The sequence below is a fragment of the Microtus pennsylvanicus genome, chromosome 8, assembly GCF_037038515.1.
Source record: "Microtus pennsylvanicus isolate mMicPen1 chromosome 8, mMicPen1.hap1, whole genome shotgun sequence".
Lineage (NCBI taxonomy): Eukaryota > Metazoa > Chordata > Mammalia > Rodentia > Cricetidae > Microtus > Microtus pennsylvanicus.
Window position 1 is genome coordinate 73,260,251 of NC_134586.1, and position 25,324 is coordinate 73,285,574.

Here is a 25,324-nt window from a genome sequence, read left to right on the forward strand (position 1 = left end):
AATCCATTCTATAAAAAACACAATAAAGTTCATGCTCTTGGTGTAATGACGGCATGATTCATGCTCAGCCAAGAAAACAGGAAAATAGATTTTTAAAGTAGAGAGAAGAATACCGCCTATTTTATTTTATTTTATTTTTTTTTTTGGTTTTTCGAGACAGGGTTTCTCTGTAGCTTTGGAGCCTGTCCTGGAACTAGCTCTGTAGACCAGGTTGGTCTCGAACTCAGAGATCTGCCTGCCTCTGCCTCCCGAGTGCTGGAATTAAAGGCGTGCGCCACCACCGCCCGGCAGAATACCGCCTATTATGTTGTCATTTTAGTCCAGTTTTTTTGTCCTAAAGAAAGGGGTGTGTGTGTGTGTGTGTGTGTGTGTGTGTGCGCGCACGTGTGTGTGCACACACATGCTCCATAACATTTAGGGAAGTGAATGGGAAGCTATGGTGATGGAGACCTGTGAACACAGCTAAGACTGAGGAATGTGGACTCAACAAAGAAAGCCCGGGCAGACTCTGGCCAAAGGGTGGAAACAGAGGAAAATTGCACATGACGAAAGACTCAATTTAAAGACAACAAAGGGCAAAAGCAATAGAATATGGGTGTCATAAGGAAGAGGGGAACCAGAGATTCCTCCCCAGGGCAGCAGCTGGGTGACTGGGTAAAATGTGGTGGCATGTTAAGACCCAGAGATAAAAACAGATTTGGGAGGCAGAAGCAGAGAATCAGGAGTTCAAGACCATCCTCAGAGAACTGAGGTAGTAAAGCCCAGCCTACTGCTAGACCTTGGCTATATAAGAAAGGTGTCTGAGTCAGCTAGCAAACATTGCTGTCCCGTGGTCTCTGTTCTAGTTCCTGCCTCCAGGTTCCTCCTTCAGTTTCCCTCGATGGTGGATTATAACCTGTAAGCCAAACCAACCCTTTCTTTCCCAAGCTGTTTTGATCACTATTTATCACAACAATAGAACAGCAAACTAGAACACTGTTCTCCCAGCACCCACCTCAGGTAGTTCACAGCTACCTATGACTCCAGCTCCAGGGGATCCAATGCTCTCTTCTGATCTCTGTGAGCACCCACACTTTCATGCACACAACCACACACAGACACACAAGTAAAATTAAAAATAAAATTAAAGCTTAAAAATGACTTCCGGCATAATGAGCACTTCCCCATCCTGTCCTGTTCGTCCCTTGGGCTCCACACCATGTCCCTAATTTGTGTATGCAGGGCTTATTTTATTAACTGGATTACAAGGCCATTGTCATGTAAGTATATGCATGAGCATATCCATGAGCACACATGTTGAACATATTGCCTTCCATACCCATGATCCTCCCTTTCTCATCTCCTGTTCTCCTAGACAGTTTTTTAAAAAGTAGTTATGTGTATGGACATTTTACTTGCATGTATATAAGTGCACTACTTGCATGCCTGGTGCCTGAGGGCATCAGAGAGGGCATTAGATCTGAAGGTACGGGTGGTTGGGAATCAAATGCCATGCTGTGGGTACTAGGAATCAAATCTGGGTCCTCGGGGCAGCAATCAGCATTTTCTTGGTCGCCACTGTTCTGACGGAGGAGAGGAAATATTCATGTACTTTTCTTTTACATTTCTCAGATGTCTATTGAAGTTGAACATTTTTTTCAAATATTCATTGACCATTTGTACTTTTTTTTTCAAAAAAACCTTTTTTATTGATTCTTTGAGGATTTTACATCATGCATCCTGATCCCTCTCATCTCCCTGTCCCCCCACAACTTCACTTCTACCCTCTGCCTTGCAATCTCCCCTCCCCAAAAACAAAATTTAAAAGTGAAACAACAAAACAAAACAAAAGACAGAAAACCAAAGAACAAAACAAAGCAAAAAACCTTGGCAGGGAAGCTGTAGTGTGGCTAGGTGAGCAACACTGACCCTTATACTCCATCTTTTAACAATTGTCTGCTCATTTCATTAGATTATTTGTTGATTGGGTTGATTTTATGTGTGCATTTATTTTCTTGAGTTCTTTTTTATATTCTAGATATTAGCTAACTACCAAATATATAATCAGCAAGATTTTCATAGACTTTTTTTCTGAGATAGTGTTTCACTTTATTGCCCAGACTGACCTGAAACTGGCTATACAGATCAGACTGGCCTCATACTCAAAGAGATCCACCTGCCTCTGCTTCTTGAGTGCTAGTGTTAAAGATAAGAGGCATAATGTCTGACTTCAAAGAGCACTTAAAAACTTTTCACTTTAAAAAATATGTATTTATTTTATTAAAATAAAGAAGAGAACATCAGAACCCCTCTGGATGGAGTTTCAGATGGATATGATCTGCCATATGGGTGCTGGAAATCGAACCCAGGTCCTCTGCAATAGTATCTAGTGCTCTTAACCACTGACCCATCATCTCTCCAGCCCCTCTTTCTACCTTTTCGTGGGTTCTCAGGATGGAACTCAGGTTTCCAGGATTATAGGAAATCCCTCTACCCACTGAGCTATCTAAACAGCCACCATAGACTATGTTTGATGTCCATATCCGACTTCTGCCCTAATGCCAGTCCCAGGTGGGGCTCTGTTCTACCTGACCTATGTGTCAGGTTTACATGGCTAAGTCACGGTGACTAACCGAGTCCCTGTGCCAATGGAGAGATAAGAATTTTAAATGGCCCCTAATTTCAAACCTCAGAGGCAGAAGATGGACGAGGTCAGTCTGGATCATGGAGCTTTGGGACCCACTCTCGTTAGTGAGCAGAGCAAAACTCTCCCTCCGGAAATGAACTGAGGATCACCAGGAAGTCAGGCACGTCTAGAGGGTTTGGGGATGTTCCAATAGATGTGATTGCTGAGCCTGTGGAGACAGAAAAGAGCTGAACCAAGAAATCTGGACATTCGGGTGCAACCTTCATCTGCCATGCAGCTAGAAGTTCCCAGGAGTCGCCTAGACTAGACTCTCAAACAGACTCGTCTCTCTCAGGTCCCAAATGGCATCCATTCTAGCTCTCCCATGCAGGGGGCACCTTTTCTGCACCTTTTCACATATATCTTGGGTTCTTTATTTATAGTTCTTTGTAGTGAAAAAGAAATTGAAGACACATTCTTCAGGCTGGAGAGCTTGCTCGGTGGTTAAGACTCTTGAGTTGCTGCTCTCAGAGGACACAGATTCAGTCCCAGAACCCACAGCTTGCTCGGTGGTTAAGACTCTTGAGTTGCTGCTCTCAGAGGACACAGATTCAGTCCCAGAACCCACAGCTCACGCTCACAACTGCCTGCGTCTCCTTGCTCAGGGAATCTGAAACCTTCTGGTCTCCAACGGCACCTCCATGCAAATGACGTGCACACATAAAAGAAATAAATAACATTTTAAAACTTTATATTCTTCGTATTTCTAAATATTTAAAAGTACTTTTTATGTGGGGCTGGAGAGATGGCTCAGTGGTTAAGAGCACTGACTGTTCTTCCAGAGGACCTGGGTTCAATTTCCAGCACCCACATGGCAGCTCACAACTGTCTGTAACTTCAGTTCCAGGGGATCTGATACCTTCACAGCAATGCACATAAAGTTAAATAAATTGTTTAAAAAATACTTTTATGTACTCTCTATGTATGTTTGCATTCCACTTTCGAGCCTGGTGCTGGCAGAAGCCAGACGAAGGTGTTGGATCTTCTGGAACTGGGGTTATAGACACTTGTGAGCCACCATATGAGTGCTGGGAATCCAACCTGAGGCCTCTAGAAAAATAACAGATCAGGTGGGTTTTTTTTTTTTTAATTATTTTTCAAGACAGGGTTTCTCTGTATAGCTTTGGAGCCTGTCATGGAATTCGCTCTGTAGCCTAGGCTGGCCTCAAACTCACAGCAATCCACCTGCCTCTGCCTCCCAAGTGCTGGGATTAAAGGCATGCACCACCACCACCAGCCCAAACCAAGTATTCTTAACCCCTGGACCATCTCTCTAGCCATCCCCCCCCCCCTTCATTCTTTCCTCTTGAGATAGAAAGTCATGTAGCCTATGCTGGCCTCAAATGCTCTATGTACGGGGTGGTCTTGAACTTATGACCCTCCTTCCTTCACCTCCCAAGTGCTGAGATTACAGACATATGTCACCATCTCTGGCATATGTGTTTCTGGGGATCAAACCCCAAGGCTTCATGCTAGATAAGTACTCTACCAATTGAACTATATCCCAGACTCAAAAGTATTTCTCTACACAAAATGTAAACCTCAGTAACAAAACCCACGGCAGAAATAAACATTTCCCTTCTGAAGTTCACTATAATGAAAAGCAGAGGAATTTGAAAAATGTAAACAACCTAGAACAATGACAACCTTGGAGGAGACATAACTGATAAAACACTGGTGACTGTCTGGGTGTCCCTCAGGGGCAGATCCTATGTTTAGCAGTGCCAGACCTGGGTTCAGTTCCAACACTGATGCAAGTCGTCTGTCAGTGGCAACTGAATTAGAAGACATGAGAAGACCAAATCCTGTCTGCTGTGAGAAAATCGAGAAGCAACTCATTTGCACCAAGGACCCCTGCGAGGCCTGGGATCCAGATGTGCCAGGGAACGGCTGACTGGCTGACTCATGGTTAGAGCTGCACCTAAAGGGAGGAAGGCCGAGTTAAAGTCTGTTAGAAGCGGCTAAAACATCACCACCCGGTTCCTCGCTGTCCTTCGGGAGTGGACAAGTTGCCCCTTTTCCACTCAGAAAAAGGGACTAGGCTTCTTCAGGGAAATTTTACAGAACGAACAGGGTTTCTGGGCGGGGAACATGCCTCACAGATCGGTGCTCTGGGACCTTCGTGGAAGCTGGAAGTTTAAGTAGATCGTTGTCCTCACACCCCGCATAAAGATGCTGAGGTCATAGCTCTCTTCCTCTACTCAGCGAGGGTAGTATTCAGACTCATTCCCTCTCGACAGGAAACTAAGGGAAGCTTTTCCAGGAAATTTGGACAAGCCAGGAGGGAGAAAAGTTCCTACAGCTGTTAATACCAGAGGCTTCCCAAGGACTCTCCAGTGAAGCGCCCAGCTCATGTGCCCCGCGTGTACAAATGGAGAGTCCAGTGAGTGTCCCTCTCTTAACTATGTCGGTAGACAGTCCCCAGAAGGTGGCCAAATAAGATCCCAAGGCCCCTGCCTAAGAGGCAAAGAGAGCAACCGCAGAGACGGGAGTGGGTCAAAGGCTCTGGGAGAGATTCCTTCAAATCGCGGCAGTTGATGGGATGCCTGCTGTATTTGAGCTTATTGAGAGATTTACACTACCTAGGGAGCTGGAGGGGCAGGGCTGAATTAGCAGCAAGCACATAGAAACCAGACAAATGACACACAATCCTCCAGACGAGGAAAGGGAAGGCAATCCATTGGGATGGCTGGAAGGTGCGGGGACGTCTGAGAACGGTGGTCCTCACTTTCAGTTGAGCCAGCGGCTGGGACTCAAGAGTAGAGCTCTTGCTCAGCGTGTGCAAAGCCGTGAGATCGATTCCCAGCACTGAAAAACAGAACAAAACCAGAGTCGGTGTATACCACCCACTTTCCACAGAGACTGGTAAGGTGGCTCAGTGGTAAAGGTGCTCGCTCCTAGTGTGATGACCTGAGCTCAGCCCCTGGTACGAAGGGAGAACCAACCTCCACAGGTCTGCTGCGGTACACGCACAGCCCTCCCAAACACCGGACAAATGAAAATCCAGCAAAAATGGAAGCAAACTGCCCCGCAGATACAAAGAACAATAGGGTCTCATGTACCCCAGGCTAGACCTTGAGCGCCATCATTCCCAGTTTACGGGGTACTGGGGATTAAACCCACAGCTTTGGTTTTGTGCATTCTAAGCAAGCTCCTCTACCTTTTGAGCTACACCGTCAAGCCCCGCCTTCCCAGTGTATCCCTCCTTTTCAGTGAGCACCCCAGAGTTGTCCTCTGGTGGATGAAGCAGAAAGAATGTTAGTTCCGTGGGTCTCTGAATACTCGTGATTCCTTATCACCTCAGGTTGTTACTCATCCTCTTTCTTCTCCCCGGCCCTGACCCCACCCTCCTTCCAGTATCCATCACACCCAGTTACCCAAACCGGGTTTCCTTTGAATGTGTGGGTGCGGGTTGTATCATGGCCTGGATTATGTCATCAGGAAGACTTTGAAAAACTTCCAAACTGAGGTACCTGTCTAGGCAGTCCCTGAGGGACGGGCCCTGAATTTCTACTCTTTAGATGTATTCCATGCTTTGTCAAGTTTCAATTTATAATTATATTTTTTCTTTATTCCCCTTTCCCTTCCTTTCTTATTTGCTTTTTTTTTCTGAGACAGGGCTTCTCTGGAACTAGCTCTTGTAGACCAGGTTGGCCTCAAACTCACGGAGACCTGCCTGCCTCTGCTTCCCAGTGCTGGCATTAAAGGCCTGCACCACCACCGTCTGACGCCCCTCCCCTTTGTTTTCTTGTGGCCCATATACCACCCCTGGCTTTATTCGATACTAGGTATCAAACCTAGGACCTCATGCACGCTAGGAAAGCATTCCACTAACCGAGATACATCTCCAGTCCCAGGAAATATTAATGATGCCGTTTTCCTGTTTGATATTTCCCTCCAACTGAGCCTAGGACTATGCGCACACTAGACAGGCTCTCTCCCAATGAGCTACATACCCAGACCCGCTTGGATTCACAGTTATAATGGTCTACGCTTTCCATTGCAAATTGACTTACTCAGGGTGAGGGCTGTCACAAGATCTCCCTACTGTAGCCAGGCTGATCTTAAATGTGAGAACCTCCTGCTTTGGTCTCCCAAGTGCTGGAGTCACAGAGGTGTGCCACCATAGTTGGGTTGCAAATTGTTTTTTATTTTTAATTTACATTCTACATTCCCCATAGATAAATTTAAATGAACTTTACACACCCAATAAGATAAAGATAATAGTAATTAGAATATAAAACCAGACCAAAGTGAAAAGGACATGGAAGTGAGTGTTTCAGGGGACCTGTGGTAAAGTGATGTCATAAACTGCTGATACTCTTCCAAGGTCATTGGAGAGTAAGACGGTCCCCCGTGACGGGCGGAGATACAGCGCCACACTGCTGCCAGCATAGCCCCAGGGAGGTCTCCCCTTTAGGGAGAGACTCCACTCAGGTAGGAGCAGGCTTTTTGACTTGGTTGTAGAAAAGAATTTCAGAATAAGCCCGTTTAAAGTAGAATTGGAATTTATTAAGAGATAACAATGTATATTTTAAGTGTGACATTAATAGAAAGAGACTCAGAAAAGGGAAGACATACCCAAGTATGGGCATGGGTTCCCCAGAGGACAGCTAGCCCGTAGTTCTTACAGTGGCTTGGACTATCGTCCTGTGGTTTCTGGGTTCCACGCTCAGAGGTGTAATTAAAGGTTATGGAACCCGCTTTTGTAAACAAAGTGGTAAGGTGAGTTTACAGGGGTATTACCCGACTTAGTGGTCAGGGATCATTCTCAAACCCAGTGTATTTATTGCCTCGGATCTCTCTACCTGTGGGGCCCAGGAACAACTCAATCATTAGATCTGACAGCAAACGCCTTTCCTTGTAGAGCCATCTCATGGGCCCCAGTTCTTTTAGAATGCTCCTGCGTCTGTGGGCAGCTGGCTATTTCAGTGGTGTGTCAAGTTTCCTGATCCTGTCAGAAGAAAAAGCTAACCAGGTCTTTGGGTGAAGGGCCTTTTCTGTCCCTCTCATTTCCTTCTCTCATCTCCTTCATTTTCTGCCCTTCTGACCTGCCTTCAGCTAAGCTAGAAGTCTCAGGATTTAGGAGTTACCCCACAACAGCAAAGACAATTGCGATGGTTCGAATGAGAACTTTCCCCCTGACCTTAGCCTTTGAACACTTGGTCCTTGGTTGAGATGCTCTTTGGGAGGGCGGGAGGCTTAGGAGGTGTGGCCTTGTTGGAGGATGTGTGTAGGCCGGAGGTGGGCTTCCAGAGCTAAAAGACTAGAGCCTGGCGGAGTTCTTTCTGCTTGTGCTTAAAGATGTGAACCCTCAGCTGCTGCTCCCGAACCACGTCCTTGCCACCATCATGAACTCCAACTCTCTGGAACCATAAGACCATATAAACCCTTTCTCCTTTTGGGTGCCTTGGTCATGGTTTATCGCTGCAACAGAAAAGTAGCTAATACGCCTTCTGAGTACTGAAACTGTCAAGATTATGGTGAGCCACATCTAAAAGAGAAGAAGCTAAAATGTTCTTTTTGGGCACTGGTGTTTTTTACGTCTACTGATGGGGGTGTGCCATAATGTGTATGTGGAGGTGAGAGGATTCCTGAGGCTCCATCCAGGTGGTTTCCCAAGATACTGCTGTCATATTTGCATCCCAGGCAGATAGAAAAGATCAAAAGTGAGGAAGGAGTTTCCCTTCTCTATTATGGGTTTGCCCAGGAAGTCCATTTTTATTACCATGTCCCAAAGTAACCACAGGACACTGTAGTAGTACTTTTTCATCAGAACCACTAGCCTGAAAAGTATGACACAGAGACTTATTATTAATTAGGAAGCCTAAGTCATATAGCTTATGCTTGTTTCCAACTATAACTTAAATTAACACATTTATTTTAATCTACTTTCTGATACATGGCTTATGGCTGTTACCTCTCCTCCTGCATGTCCTGCTTCCTCTGTGTCTGACTGGTGACTCCATCTTTCTTCTTTCCAGAGTTCTCTCTCTGCCTGGAAGTCCTGCCTATACTTCTTACCTAGCTACTGGCTGTTCAGCTTTTTATTACAGCAATCATAGCAACACATCTTCACACAGTGTGCAAATATCCCACGAAGTTTCCCCTATTGTCTAACTGAAGAAGAAAGGTTTAATTTTAATACAGTAAGGACAATTATTAGGTAAGAATTACTTTCACAATGTTTAGCCCATATGTATTTTGGCAAATTTGGAGAAAGTACTGTATTATCTTAGTGAGTCCAAAGTTTTATACCTAAACTACTTTTTATCATAAGTATGTATTACCATCCTAAAATATCTTTTTAGACCTTAAAACATCTTTTTAGATAAACAACTTAAGCTCTTAAGTTTTTCAACCTTATAAACTTTACATCTCTTATGTAAGTTTTTTCTTTCTGAATTTGGTAACAAGGGAAACTGCAAGCTATAACTATCCAGTTTGTTTTGTATGAAGACCCCAAAATGTGAGCCTATTTCCAACTTGTCTGAAGGTCAGAGAGTTTACGCTTGTTCAAAGTTGTTGACAAGTGTGGCTATACACCCTGACCGAAGGGTGCAGTTAGTAGGTGTTTGGGCCATTAAGATGGCCCAGACAGGTAGATCCACTTCACCCTGACCAAAGGTCAGGAAATTCAAGCATGCTTCTGCTCCTTCTTTTGAACTGAGAGGTTTGACCTAGGGAGTGGCTACCTTCAGGATACTTGGTCTAGGATGGGTTCACAGTCTAAACAACAGAATGCTTTTCTCATGAATTAATGGCTTAATGTCTCAAAGTATTGAAGCAAGTAACAGTTCTAGCTGTCCTTTGTATCATGTTAAAACAGTCTTTTGTCTTTTTCCCCTGTTGTATTAGGGTTTAGAACAGAGTTTGAAGTCAGTCTGAGCAACACTATGAAACCAGCATAAAAGCAAAACAAAGCAAAATGGCACTAAACAAGGAAAACAAAAGCTGGGGCCTGGACAGATGGCCCAGTGGTTAAGAGCTTTGGCTGTTCTTACTGAAGACTTGTGTTCGAGTCCCAGCACCCACATGAGGCCTCACAACCATTTGTAATTCCAGTTCCCGGAGATCTGATGCCTCTTCTGGTTTCCAAGAATACCAGGCACCCAAGTGGTGTAGATATACATGCAGAAAGAACCCATACACACCAAGAAGAGGAGGAGGAGGAAAGAGGAGGAGGAAGAGGAAGAAGGAGGAGGAAGAAGGCAGAGAGAGGAGGAGGAAGAAGGAAGAGGAGGAAGGAGGAGGAGGAGGAAGAAGGAGGAGGAGGAAGAGAAACAGCAGCAGCAGCAGTAACTTTTGAACTTGAGAGCCTATTTCCTGAACAAGAATGAAACTTCCTGCTAGATGTTGTGGAACGTGCCTGTACCCCCAGCACTGGGGAGGGTGAAGCAAGAGGATTCAGAGTTCAAGGTCATCCTTCATGTACAGAGAGTTGGAGATCAATGGAGCTACAAGAGACCCTGTTTCCAAAGTCCAAAGAATAAACAAAACTGAACAAAAACCAACCCAACCCAACCAAAATAAAACCAATGCATTTCAATATTAGACAATATCTGCTGGGTTCTAGCCAAGGACGCAAGCTATCATACCCTCAGCCCTCTCTTCTTCTCCTGCCTCTCCTGATTGTGCTGGCAGTGCCATTTTCATACAGGAAAGGCTAACAGTATTCACTTTCGATTCTCATACCACAATCCCCATAGTGTCCGCTGGGCTCTGTGTCTAAACCTGGTGTTCATTACTGGTCTTCTCCCATGACAGGCTTATTCCTATTCTTGGAGTCATCGGTTTACTGGTGGTCTTTCCTTGTCAAATAGTCTTTTCCATACTGGTGAAGTCTTTAAAGTGTCTTTATTTATGTACTTATTTTTAAGGCAGGATGTCACTATAGAGTGCTGGTTTTCCTAGAGCTAGCTGTATAGACCAGGGTGGCCTTGGATTCATGGAGATCTGCCTGCCTCTGTCTACCCGGTGCTGGTATTAAAGGTGTGTGTCATCACACCAGGCTGTCTTTATAGTTAAAGAATAAGTTGGCTCAAAAATGATTGGTTTGTTTTTTTTCCCCCTTAGTTTCTATTGCTGTTAAAAGACACCATGACCACGGAAACTCTTAAAAGGAAAACATTTAATTAAGGGTGCTTGCTTACAGTTTCTGAAGTTCAGCCCATTGCCATCATGTCAGGGAACATGATGTTATTTATGCAGGCAGACATGGTGCTGGAGGAATAGCTGAGAGTCCTACATCTTGCAGCCAACAGGAAGTAAATCAAGACTCTGGGCAGTATCCTGAGTATAGGAAACCTCAAAACCTGCCCCAGCAATGCATACTTCCTCCAAGGCCATAACCACTCCAACAAACCACACCTCCTAATAGTGCCACTCTCTATGAGATCATGGGGCCAATTACATTCAAACTACCACACATTGTTTCTTTGAATATTGCAGTTGGTTAAATCAAAGACTAAGTGAGGTTTTGTTTGTTTTGTTTGTTTGTTGGTAGACAGGGTTTCACTTTGTAGCCCTGGCCGTTCTGTAATTCACTTTGTAGATCAGGCTGGCCTCAAACTCATGTGTGCTGGGACTAAAGGCATGCACCACCACGTCAGGCAAGATTTATTCCCTCATATATGATTTATTCCTTTTACATGGATATAATACATTTCTCTATCTCTGGCATTCAGCAACTTTACCAATATGTACCTTAATCTGCATATTATTTATAACAATAGGCTTATTTATTTACGTATTTCATTATTGTGTGTGTGATAGAGAGAGAGCATCATCTAACATTTAGCACTCTATCTTCACGACAGACTTCCCTTAGTGACAGGGAAAGGTCTGGGAAAGCAGCACTTGGGAGATGCCCTAATGGAAAGGACGTGGAAACACTTCCCTGGTAAACACATTGGACAGCGGCTGGCATGAGAGGCTTGTTTCTCCCTGCTTTGTCATGTTCTGTATTGAAATGATTTCTTGGTAATCAAATTCATATTTCTCTCTTGTTCACATAAGCTATAGTATTAAATATATATCTATCTGATGTAATGTGACTCCTATTAGACAACCCAAACACTGGCGTGCTCTTACAGACAGGTGCAAAGGGGAACAGACGTATAATCCACCTGCCTCGGCCTCCCACGTGCTAGAATTACACTCATGGCTAGAGCACAATTCTTACTTTATTTACATTTGTCTATTTGTATGTATGTGTGAAGGTCAGAGGACAATTTTCTTCTACCATGTGTGTCCAAGGAACTGAACTCAAGTCTTTAGGCTTGGCAACATGTACCCTTACTCACAACGCAATCTCACCAGTCCAGGGCACACTTTTAAATCAGCTCCTCACAAAATCTGTTTTCTCCTATCTGGGGCTATACCACACACGTCCCTCAGTTTTCGAGATGTTGTGGTCATAACCCCTAAGAACACATTTGTGACCATTGCTGGTCCCTTAGTCTCTCTCCCTTAGATCCCTCATCTGAATCAAGTTCCTCAGCCTGGAGGCTGGAACCTGGATCATTAGGGTGGCATTTGCACGTGGCTCCTGTGGTATTTCTGCTTCCCCTTTTGTCTGCTGATTTAGGGAGGAGCTGGCATCTCTGCAGGCATTCCAGCTGCTTTACTCGTGGCTGACAATGGACCCATTAAACTGGGCATTCCTAAACAGTGCCTCTATCTTTTAAAAATTCTTCCTCTTCCTTCTCCTCCTCCTCTTCTTTGAGTCAGGGCCTCACTGTGTAGCCTTGGCTGCTCTAGAACTCACTTAGGTACACTGGGCTGGCCTCAAACTCTGTAGGTTCCAGGAACAGTGAGGCAGCCTATCTCCAAAAAGAAGGTTGAGGAAGACATACTGTATGCACAATACACATAACAACACACACACACAAGAATGTATGCATAAAACCAAAGAAAAAACACAAAAATCAATTGAATGTTAAATCACAAAAAAAATACAGACCTAGCGTTATAATTTTGCTGGCCTTCCCTGTCAGTACCCTGTCCCTTTAAGAGACAAGCTCTGCCCACTCCCAATCTTGAGGTAAACTGGTCTGTTCTCCCCCCCCCTCCCTTTCTCCCCCTACATGCCCCTTTAATAAAACTTCACACTCACTCGCTGTCTGCATGGTGTATTGTTTCCTACCCACCGTGGCCAGGATCACTCGAAATCTTTCACCTAGTAATTTCACTTATATAACATGCAAGAACTCATCCCACTGTGATAGTACACGTCTATAATCCTAGTATTTGGGAGACAGAGGCAGGAAGATCAGAAATTAAAGGCTAGCCCAAGCTATATAACAAATTCAAGGTCAGCCTGGGCTACTTGAAAATCTGTCTCAAAACAAAACGAACCCCCAAAACAAGAAAAAACAAAACAAAAAGAAAACAAAGCAAAGCACAGGAAAAGTAAAATTCTGGGGAAAAAAAAGAATGGTAGAACTGTTAAATTCAGAGAATAATTGATTCTGGAAGTACAAGGAGGTGGACCTCCTAAAACTCCAACTAAATTTAGGTACTTTAAAACTGAGTAATAGCGCATGTTTCACCTTTGATTTTTAAACTGCATATTTATGTGTAGACGTGTTTGCAGGTGCACATGTGAGGTGGTGTGGATAGAGGCCAGAGGTCAGAGGTCAGTCTCAGGCATCTTAGCTCAGAAATACCTTTCACACACACGCCCTTTAAAAAGATTTTATTTATTTATTTACTGAGACAGTCTCACTATGTAGCTCTGGCTGGCCTGCAAGTCTCTCTGCAGACCAGGCTGGCTTCAAACTCCTGACTCTGCCTCCCGAGTGCTGGGGTTAAAGACATGGGCCACCACACCCAGCCTTACCCCATTGTTTTAAAAGATCAGATAGGGACAGTGTGGTGACTCAACCAGTCCCGCACTTGTCACAGAGCCTGAAGGCCTGATTCCTTGGACCCACACAGTAGAGAGAACTGACTCTCAAAAATGTCTCCTACCCCAAGTGTTCCCCTCCCTCCAAACACACAAAAGATCAAAACCAACTGCAATTTTTAAAGCAACTGTAAAAGATGGAGTTTTCTCTCTTTGGGGAGACTTTAAAGGTAGGGAGAGAAGAGAGAAGCTCTCGCTCCTTCATGTCCTCTCTCTCTCTGTCTTTCTGGCTTCTTTCTTTCTTTCTTTCTTTCTTTCTTTCTTTCTTTCTTTCTTTCTTTCTTCCTTTTTCTTTTTTCTGACAAGGTCTGATCACTGTAGCTCAGGCTGACCAGGACCTCCATGCCACCCAGCTCCTACAGGAGAACATCTGAACAAGAAAGTACATGAAGAAAAGAAAAAGACTGGTTGTTGGAGGCTGAGGAAGGGGGATGGCCACAAACTCCAGGACAACCTTGTTGATGTTAGAATCTCTCCTGAGTGAATCACAACAGCATCTGCACAGATTCTAGTTCTGTCCATACATTGGTAAAACACATTTCATTCTGCATTCTACTTGGGGCTTGCACAGACAGGAAAACACTCGGCAAAACCTCTCGGCTGGTGTCTCCTTCTCCTCCAGCACTCAGATGTCCAGTTTGGGCATGACGGTTCTAATTAACATTAGCAATTGTTCCCTCTCTCTCCTGTCTCCCTTTCTCTTTTTTTTTTCTTTCATGCAAGGGTCTTGTCCATGCCAGGCAAGCATTCTACCACTGAGCCCTGAGCTAACGTACTTCCTAACAGCAATTAGCAATAAGTGTTTTTTCTCTCCTAAGGTTAGTAAGCCTACGTCCCCCAGGTAGTGTTAGGATGAGGGAAGGAGACTTCTTCCTTTTTCTAGTAATGAGCACAAGAGATACAATGGTTTTTGTTTCTAGCATTTTTTTAAAAAAATTTATCCCTTTTAATGTTTGCATGTTTTGCCTGCATGTATGTATGTGTATCTTGTATGTGCAGTGCCCACAGAGGTCAGAAGAAGGTGTCAGATACCTAGAACTGGAGTTGGGAGCCACCATGTGAGTTCTGGGAATCAAACCTGAATTCCCTGCAAGAGCAACAAGTGCTCTTAACTGCTGAGCTATGTCTCCAAGCCCTGCTTCTAATATTTTAAGTATATTCAAAACATAGTCCAGGCATAGTGGCAAATGTCTGCAATCCCAGCATCATAGGAAGATTAGCAAGTCTATCATTACCCATTTTGCTTGACTGATTAGTGTGTATGCTTGATATGTGTACATGTTCATGTGTGTAGTGGTTCATGTGTATATGACTGGAATTCAACACAGGGTAACTTGCTTTGTCAACATCTACCTTAAGGTCTTTCACTGGCCCTGGGACTCACCAATTGCTAGACTGGCTAGCACACCCAGCTTTTCGATGAGTGGAGCAAGTGCTTTAGCCATTGAGCCATCTTCAGAGATTCCCTTAAAATATTTTTGACTTTTGTCTGTTTGTACATGTATCCACATACGTGTGATGTGTGTGAAGGAGTGCTGGTGTGTGTGCACAGCACATGCATGGAGATCAGAGGAAGACTTTAGGGAGGGGGTTCTCTCTTCCCACTGTGAGTTCCAAGGACTGAACTCAAGTCTCCACGCATGTGAATCAACAGCATCCTGCTCACTAGGGCCTTCCTATGTATCCAACGCTGGGCTCAAGCTCATTTTGTAGTCCAGGCTGGCTCTGAACGCATGACCTCCAGCCTCAGTCTCCTATGTGCTATGATTACAGACAGGTACCACCATGTCTGGTCCATTTAACTTTAATGCAGTATTATAATACCAGTTTTAATTTCCTGACTGCACATTGACTCATTTAATCTTCATATCTGCTGAGGTAAGAGTTTTTATTGCAATTGTGATGAGTTACTTAATTACACAGGTAGTAGAGTACACATTACATAGATCTTGAGTCATTTCATATATATATATATATACACATATACAGTATATATATATATATATGTAGTGTGTGTGTGTGTTTGTGTGTGTGTGTGTGTCAGGTACATGAGAATGTCCAAGGACACCAGAAGAGGACGTCAGCTCCCAGGATGCTGGCATTACAGGCAGTTGTGAATTGTTTCACCTGGGTGCTGGGAACTGAACTCACGTCTTTTTAAAGAGCAGCATTCACTCTTAACTGCTGAGCCATCTTGCTCATGAATCACTTGCCGAGTATGGAGCATATCTGTTTTGTTTACCCCATGCTCCACATGCCTAGGACACTGCCTAAAATGTATTTGTTGAGTGAATTCTGCAAGCAAAGGCTTATATATGTTAACAGCTTACCAACCATCAGTTACCAGTTAATACAAACATCATTTGGATTCATCTTCTTATTGGCACCCACAAAGTCTAGGATCACATGGTAAATTCCTAGCTACTAAGCAGTGAGCTGTTGAGAAGCGACGGCCACCTTTGAAAAGATATTACTTGATTTTGAAGTGTTTTAAGACAATGAAACAGGATTCAGAGGCAAGCGGCAGGCACAGCAGCATGTAACGTGCTAGGTTTCGGGGAGAAAGTGCATAAGAAACTCACTCCTAGCTTTGGAGGAAGTATTCTCAGGTTTGTCACAGCTACGACTTCCTTGGCATCTTGTCTGTAAGGAATGCTTTTTTTTTTAAAGATTTATTTATTATGCATACAACATTCTGCCTCCACGTGTGCCCACACGCCAGAGGAGGGCACCAGATCTCATTACAGATGGTTGTAAGCCACCATGTGGTTGCTGGGAATTGAACTCAGAACCTCTGGAAGAACAGACAGTGCTCTTAACCACTGAGCCATCTCTCCAGCCCCAGGAATGCTTTTCTTAACCTAGAGATCATTTGATTGTTCACAGGTTTTGCTTCTCAAATGATAGCTGCTGGTAGTGGGCTCCAGTTTGTATAGGCTGCCTTGGCACACTGTTCTTTCTTTCTCTCTCTCTTTCTTTCTTTCTTTCTTTCTTTCTTTCTTTCTTTCTTTCTTTCTTCCTTCCTTCCTTCCTTCCTTCCTTCCTTCCCTCCCTCCCTCCCTCCTTCCCTCCCTCCCTCCTTCCCTCCCTCCCTCTCTCCTTCCCTCCTTCTCTATCTCTATCTCTATTTTCTCTCTCCCTAGCTCTCTCTCTCTTCCTTTCTTTCTCCTTCCTTCCTTCCTTCCTTCCTTCCTTCCTTCCTTCCTTCCTTCCTTTCAGATTTACTTATTTCATTTTATGTGTGTGGGTGTTCTTGGAGGTCAGAAGAAGACATCAGATTCCCTAGAACTGGAGTTAGATGGTTGTGAGCCACGAGGTGGGTGCCAAGAACTGAACCCAGGCCTCTGTAAGAGCAACAAATGCTCCTAACCACTGAGCCATATCGGTAGCCACCCTCCTTATTCTTACCAAACTTGCTTCAAATAATTGGCCAAGAGAGCTGGATGGAGAACTGATGGCAGACCAAACAGTAACATGGTGAATTGGGTTTACCAAAGATGGAAGATTTTAATTTCAGAGGGAAGTATTACACAATAGAGGTGATAGTGATTGCCTATAACCTCAGTACTTGGAGGTCGAGGCAGGAGAATCAAGAGTTTAATGTCATCTCCCAGTATACAGGGAATCCAAGGCCAGCCCAGACTTCATGACACCCCATCTGAGTAAAGCAATTTGAAGGACTGGAGAGTTGCTCAGGGGTTAAGAGCACTTGTTGCTCTTCTGGAGATCTAAGTAGGGTTTCCAGCACCCATATCAGGCCACTCCCAACTGTCTGTAACTCCAGCTTCAGGGGATCTGGTGCTCTTTTCTGAGCTTCATAGGACACACACACACACACACACACACACACACACACACACACACACTGCTTCTTTCCACATTCAGCATGAGTAAGAGGAACAGTGAGAAACTAGCTCACCTCCATGCTCCCTCTTCTCACTGCAGCGCTGGTAGATGTCTGGATGCAGAGATCTCAGAACCTTGAATTCCCAACCAGACATCTGCCCAGAATACCAGCACTTGGAGGGCAGAATCAGGAGGTTGGTGAGCTTGAGGCAAGCCTGGGCTACACAGTGAGACCAAGAAAGAAAGAGAGAGGGATGGAGGGAGAAGGAAGGGGTGGAGGGAGAAGGAAGGAAGCAGGGGAAAGTGATGTGAATTCTCCAGTTCTAGTAACTACATAGGCATAAATTCTGAGGATTGCATCATGTCTAGAGCCATGGCATCCCCATAAAACAGTCTCTTGGTAGACTGTTGCTGAGTCATGGTGTTTGGCCTTTCTCCCTCTTCAAGTCAATTATCTACTACTTTTTGCACAGGCAGAAGAATTAAAACAAAAAACAGCAACAGAACATTTTCTAGTACATGGAGAAATTTGCATTTTATAAATTTGTAAAGCTTCATGATGGAATTTTCTTAGATTGTGTTAAGTTAATTTTCTTAGATGTAGTATGGTGTTTATTTTTGAAGGAGAGTATCCTGGTTATTTTTTTCTTGAGAGAAGGTTTTATTTATTCAGTTCTGGCCTTGAACTCACTGTGTAGCTGAAAATGACCTTAAACTTCTGATCCTACTGCCTGTGCCTCCTGAACACCAGGATTACAGGCACGCACTGCCAGAGACTAAACACAGCACTTGGTGCATGCTCGGCAAGCACTCTACCAATTGCAAGTACGTTTTCCTTTTTCCTTCGTTTTCTTTCTTTTTGCGTGTGGTGTATTTGCGTGTGCATATTTTTGCAGGCATTTTACTAACAACCATCTCCCCGCCCCATGCAGACTAATTTTTAAACCAAGATTCATGGTTCACATAACACATTGGTTGTTATCTACCTTTGGCCTTTGCTTTCTCTCTCTCTCTTTCAGTCACTAACATGGAGACAGGATCTCGCCTCATAATCCAAACTGGTCTAAATTCACTATGTACTCAAGAATAATTCAAACTCTGCCTTCCAAGTGCTGGGATTACAGATGTGCACCACCATATCCAGTTCACACGGGGCTAGCGTCTGAACCCAGGACTTCAGCATGCTAGGCTGAGCTATGTCCCAGTCCCAGAACTTCAGCATGCTAGGCTGAGCTATGCCCCAGTCCCAGGACTTCAGCATGCTAGGCTGAGCTATGCCCCAGTCCCAGAACTTCAGCATGCTAGGCTGAGCTATGTCCCAGTCCCAGGACTTCAGCATGCTAGGCTGAGCTATGTCCCAGTCCCAGGACTTCACGCATGCTAGGCTGAGCTATGCCCCAGTCCCAGGACTTCACGCATGCTAGGTTGAGCTATGTCCCAGTCCCAGGACTTCACGCATGCTAGGCTGAGCTATGCCCCAGTCCTATGCTGGTTTTTTAAAAGACAATGCCTAAGGATGGAGTCCTCATTGTGCTTTCAACTGAACCAGGAAAAATATACAGAAACTTCTAAGATTGAACCATACAGAATTTGCATATATGGAGAGAGCCAGGGTTTCATGTTTCAAAGGCTGGTCTTGAACTCAATATGGTGCCAAAGATGACCTTGAACTCCAGACCCTTCTATGTCTACCTGCTAAGAGCTTCCGTTACAATGGGTGCACCACCATGCCTGCCTTATTGGAATTATTTAAATAATATAAATTAAGATAACTTGGTAAATGATATTCAAACTAGAACAAAATTACTGGAATAGTTCAGAGACCCAGTATATACCAGCAGGGGAAATAAAGAAAGCCAGTGTTGGGTTTTCTTTAAGAGGAAAGTGCCACACTTCTATACCTTACCTGAGCACATGGCTCCTCTGTAAAGACTCCTACTGCCAAGGATGCTGACCTGAGTTTGATCCCTATGATCCACATGGGTGGAGGGACAGGAGCAGCTTTTACAAGTTGTCCTCTGACCTCCATGCACACCCACAGGGCGGCATGTGCACGTCCACACAGCTACACAGGCACACAAAATTAATTGATAGAATGTATAGAGATAAAAGGAGGCTAGTGCTGTGCTTGGCTAGCCTGCTGCTCTGGCCACGTCTCCTTAGGCACATCCTGGGGGCTGGTGCTGCCTTCTATATCACTCGCTACTTCTGTTAGTGCAGTCTTCATGCTCCCCCAAGCATCCATGAGTCAGGGAAGCTGGCCAAATAGAACTGCTGCCCCCATCCGCTTCCCTTTCTAAATTCGCTCCAATTCAGTTCCCTTTTCAGCCTTGGTCTCATGAAAAACCACCATTGGGAAATGACTCTGTGCCTTGAGGTGGGTGAAGAAGGGCCAGATATGCAGTTTCTCCCACTCAAGAAACAAGATGAGCTAGGCGGTGATGGCAAATGCCTTCAATCCCAGCACTTGGGAGGGAGAGACAGGTGGATCTCTGTGAGTTTGAGGCCAGTCTGGTCTACAGAGTGAGTTCCAGGACAGTTAGGGCTGTTACACAGAGAAACCCTGTGTGTGTGTGTGTGTGTGTGTGTGTGTGTGAGAGAGAGAGAGAGAGAGAGAGAGAGAGAGAGAGAGAGAGAGAGGATGAACATCCAAGAAATTGAATACCAGTTTCCTTCTTCATGCTCAGAGAACCCTGAGATCCCAAACAAAGCTGGCTAAGCCAGAATTCCTTGTGTCTTTTCCATGCCAAGCATTTCCAACTGTTGTGTGGTTGGAAACCTGTGGACTTCATCATTTGTGGGTTTTATGTTTTCAGTCTTACTGGGAAAGAGCTTTCCTACACTCAGGCTTTACCAAACACAAAGCAGAGAACTGATCTGAGAGAAAGGCAGCCAGGGCTTGCAGGTGTAGCTCAGCAATACAGTGTGTGCTTAGCAGGCAGGAACGCCAGGCTCAACACAGTAGCAACTGAGGGCCGTGCCCACAAGCCAGCACCAGCGGTGTGACCTACGGAAATAACTCGGCCTGCTTCAGTTTCCTTCCAAAACATGACCAGTAATGGTCATGTTATGGGGCTATGTTGAAGATTAAATATGTTAGTGTGTGTTACATACTAGGAACCTAGTACTCTCTCCCCCTTCCTTTCTATATTATTTGTTTGCTTGCTTTTCACACCAGGTCTCTCTCCATGACCCTGGCTGCCCTAGAACTCACTATGTAGACCAGGTTGGTCTTGAACTCACAGAGACTTGCCTGTCTCTGCCTCTCAAGTGCTGGAATTAAAGGCATGCCTGGCAGGGCCCTTCATTTATTTATTTGAACTTTTGGATACAGAGTCTGGATATGTAGCCCCAGTTGGCCTTGAACTCACTGTCCTGCCAAAACTGGGCTTGAATTAGATCAGTCCTCCTACCCCAGTTCCTCAGTGCTGGAGGACAAGTGTGCACCAGCAAGCGCAGGGATTTTTGTTGTTGTTTTGTTCTGTTTCTTCTGCAACAGTGGGGATTGAACTTGTGGCCTCACACACGGTAGGCCAGCACTCTACCACTGACCATATTACCTGTTACTGTTTTTGCCTGAAGCAGGGTCTCATTCTATAGCCCAGCCTGGCCTAGAATTCAGTATGTAGCCCAAGTTGGCTTTGAACTCTCAGCAATCCTCCTTCCTCCATATCCCAACTGCTGTGACCACTAGAACAGGCCAACTATGTCTGGTTAAGTTGATTGACTTGTGGTTGCTATTGCTGCTCTCAGGGCTAGGGATCAAACCTTGTGCATGCTAAGCAAGCACTCTTGCCCCTGAGCCTTCGTGAGCATTTTAATAATGAATATTTTTATCTTTATATAAAGTGGAGACAATAGCCATCTTACCAAGTCATGGTTGACACTAAGTGACTATAAAATGTTGGTGTGGGGTTAACGCAATACAAGGTCCTTTGCCAGCATTAGCTCTCTCTGTACCCATGGTTCATCCTGAGAATAGGTGCAGTATTGTCTATAGCTGATGATAATGGTGGCCATAACCTGGGAAAAAGAAGGAGGCAGATTTCTCAAGACAGAATTGGAGTTTAGGATTTAGACAGTGCAGACTACATAATAGTCCAGCAGTCCTGTGTCTTGTTTGTTTGTTGATTCTGTAGCCAGGATTAAGATGAGGCTGTCTCAATTTATTCTGGGACTCTTCCAACTAATGCCCCAGGCTGCCTCCCACAAGCATGTGTGAACAAAGGCAATAAATAACTGTGGAATGGAGTTGGCCTTGACTCCCAACTGTACGTGGAGAAGGAAGAGGAGCACAGAAAGTCACAATCAGAGGCAGAGTCCAAGTCCAGCTTCCCTGAACGTTGATGAATCTGCAGTCCTGACTCCCTGCTTTACCTAGACCCTTCCCAGAGCATGCACAGAGCAGAGGGTCACCGGGAGAGGCCACAATGCCCAGTGAAAGAGGCTCACCCACCCAGCTTTGCCCTAGGACAATCATACTTTCTTCTGGAAGACAGGAACCCTGGCAGGTAGAATCTTGCTCCAAAACTATAGTGCTAATCAACCCACTGCCTCAGCTGCCCACTCAAGGCCTGGTTGGCATCCACACTTGCCCCTGGCACTCCAGTCTGCAGAGGCCTTCACTTGAATGGGCATGGAAGGCTGGCAGGGTGCACAGGACATTAAAAATTAGGAGCTGAGATAATAAAACTGCCATCATTGCTTGCCAAACACTTCTACAAAAATATCTCTGCCTACTTTTCACTTAGGCAAGGTCTGGGCAGTGCTGGCCTCCGATGCAATTCTTTTCACTAGTTTTAATTGGGAACTTGCTCCTTTTGGGTTTTTTAGTGTGTGTGTGTGTGTGTGTGTGTGTGTGTATACCAGAGGGTATCCTTGGGTATCAATCTCAGGAATGCCTTTTACCTTCTTTTAGACTAGACCAGTAGGCTAGACTTGCTGGTCAGAGAACCCCAGGGATCCTCCTGTTTCTACCTCCCGGAACTGGGGTTACAATCATGTGATATTGTGACCAGCCTTTGTATGCATTTTCTGGAGATCAATCTCAGGTCCTTGCTCTTGCAAGGCAGGATATTTACCTACTAAACCATCTCCCCAGTGTTGGTGAAATCAGTGTTGTATGCCCACTGGTAGAGCAGGTATATGCAAGACTTTTGCTTGTTTGTCTTCAGATTTGCAGACTCTACACTCAATTAGTTTGGTATTAGCTTGGCACACAGGCCTTTTCTCTTTAGCCTGAGATGGGAGGCCACCATGTGTCCTGTCTTCTTGGGCAACATCTGGGGCAAGTCTTTGGGGTCCAGGTAACCTAGGCTGCCCACACTACTGCCCACATTTTCTGGACTCCTGGTGGCTACCCCACCCTGCCCTTTGCTCAGAGGTCACTGTGTGCCTGAGAGCCAGGAGAAAAAGCAGATGCATGAATCAGACACCCGAACAAACATTAACGGCCTTGCCACGGACTCTTCCAGTCTCCACAGCAAGTTATTCACTGGTTTATTTCCTTGTGCTTAGTCTGTCATGGCTCTAGAACAAACCAGACTTAATCCTGCCTTGTGGCCTTTGTGCAGTTCTTCACCCAGATGGCCCGTGCCTCTTCTCCTAGTTTCTTCTTCCCCTTGCATTTAAGTCATTTCTCCCCTGAGGTCTTTCTTAGCTGTGTTCTCTGCAAGGCATGCCGGCCCCCCAACCACCCCTTCTTTGCCCTGCCGTACTTCTCTTATCTATAGTTGGTCTCCCCAAACCGAAGTAGCTTTGCCTGTTTATTCTCACTGTGTCACTGGCCCAGTTATAACACAGGAAACAGCATGCTGTCTGCGGTATCTGTCAATTCCGTGAATGAATGTGGCAGATCTGTGAGCTGATAGGGCTTTCCCTATGCTGACGCTAGGCAGCCATGTGGTTTGGGTTAATCTTGTTCCCTTCTGTCCCTGGCTCGTCCATCTGTCCAATAAAGCAGGCACATGAGTTGCAGCGTAAGCTGCTTTCCAGCCGTAATAATTGATGAGTCCAGGCCATATCCACTTACCGCTGCAGAGGCCCAAGAAGAAGGCAAGAAGAGAAGGGAAGGGAGGCAGGAAGCAGCTGCCAGGATGACTAATTGGGATCTCAAGTCATCCCCCTGTGCCGATCCTTACAGGCCTCAGCAAAGCTTGGGACTAGCTTTTGAGACTCACATGCTCTCTTGGCCTGACTTGTCCCGAAATGACCACGGGTTACACTGAGAAAGTAAACCCATGTGTTACAGTGGTGGCCCTGGGGGTGGAGCAGGACTAGAGGAGTGCTAACTTGGTGCAGACCTTTTGTAAAACCAGATTTGTGCTCGCCTGGACCTTCTGGGCAGCAGGCTGGGTAGGAGCAGAGCGTGAAACGTGAGGGCAAGCGCCTCCCTTGGGTCACGAATTTGTCACGTGCTTGTCAGGCTGACCCACAGGCTTTCCTTGACTCCTGCTCTTCAGTAGTCTTCTATCTTCCCAGCTCTATCTATGGAGGCAGACGGATCCTTCTCATTTAAAAACGTGCCTGTTATATCCTGCTCTGCCAGTGGACAGAACTGACTGATTTCACCACAGTCCCCTCGGATATCCCAGAAGTGTCTCTTGTTCTTCTGGAATGCAACTCTAAATCCTGCCTCCATCTCTCACCTCCTGCCCCACACCTGGCCTTGGTCCTACTAACCCCTGACTTGTTCATGCTAGGCAAGACCTCTTCAGGGGAGCTCTGGGACTGTGGTGAAATCTGGGACCTTTTAGAGACTCCACTGAAGCCATATTTACATACAAAGAGTTAATCAATGGGGAAAAGAACCCAAAGCCCCTCCCCATTACAAATGTGAATTCTCTGGGGGAAGAGACAGAAAAGGCCAATAACCGAGCAGAGCTGTGTGGGTTGTAAGAATTCCCCATTCTCAGCAATAGGAACATGGAGTCCCTGCTTTTCGGCTTCCCAGTGTTTTATACTCTGAAGCTACAGAGTAGTCTGGACGAGGGAGAAAAGCTATAAGCATCTACCAGGCAAGGACTGTTTTGTCATGAGTCTTTCCCATTCCTTAACCTGTGGTGTGTGTGTGTGTGTGTGTGTACATGTTCTTATGAGTGTGTGCGCCTGTGCATGTAGTACATATATACACATATGTGTGGTTAGAGGTTGACACTAGGTACTTTCTTAAATCTCTTTCCTTATTTTTATCCTTAATTTAATTTTATGTGTGGGGGTGTGTCGTCTGCATGTACGTCTGTGCATTGCATGTGTGCCTAATGCCTGTATGGTTCAGAACAGGATATTAGATCCCCTGGAACTAGAGTTACAGATGGTTGTGAGCTACCATATGGGTGCTGGGAACCAAACCCAGGTCCTCTGCAAGAGCAACAAGTACTGAGCCATCTCTCCAGCCCAATCCTCCCCTCCTCCTTTGAGACAGGGTTTCACTATAGCCGTGGCTGGCCTGAAGCTCTCTTTGTAGACCAGGCTGGCCTCGAACTCACAGAAATCTGCCTGCCTCTGCCTCCTGAGTGCTGGGATTAAAGGTATGTGCCACCGTAACTGTTCCTCCTCATTTTAAGATCTTTTAAAAATTGTGTCTTTATATTTGTGTAAGAGCACATGGGCCAGAGGCCTTGGGTACCCTGCAACCGGAGTTTCAGGCAGTTATGAGCCAGCAATGGGTGCTGGGAACTAGCATAGGTCCCCTGGAAGAGCAGCAAAGTGCTGTTAATAGCTGAACCATCCCTCAAGCACCTCCTTATTTTCCTTATTTTTTGAGATAAAGTCCCTCAATGAACCTGAACTGGATGATCCGAGTGGGCTGTCTAGCCAGTGAGCTTTCAAGACCTGTCTGAGTCTGCCCTCTGCCCCCCAGCACTGGGGTTACAGATTCTCAGCACTCACGTGGGTTCTGGATG

General features: G+C 45.3%; 1 long non-coding RNA gene across 4 annotated transcripts in view; it reads right to left on the reverse strand.

The window, feature by feature from the left end:
- Positions 1-1,671: 1,671 nt before the first annotated feature.
- The window catches only part of LOC142856405 (uncharacterized), a 56,728-nt gene continuing 33,075 nt past the window's right edge, over positions 1,672-25,324 (reverse strand). For 3 of the 4 annotated variants that reach the window (XR_012911639.1, XR_012911638.1, XR_012911641.1), the window contains 3 exons: positions 5,248-5,473; positions 3,015-4,586; positions 1,672-2,834 (listed from right to left, as the gene is read on the reverse strand). This is a non-coding gene — a long non-coding RNA (uncharacterized LOC142856405). The remainder of the gene's footprint in view (positions 2,835-3,014; positions 4,587-5,247; positions 5,474-25,324) is intronic. The other variant, XR_012911640.1, reaches the window with a different exon arrangement.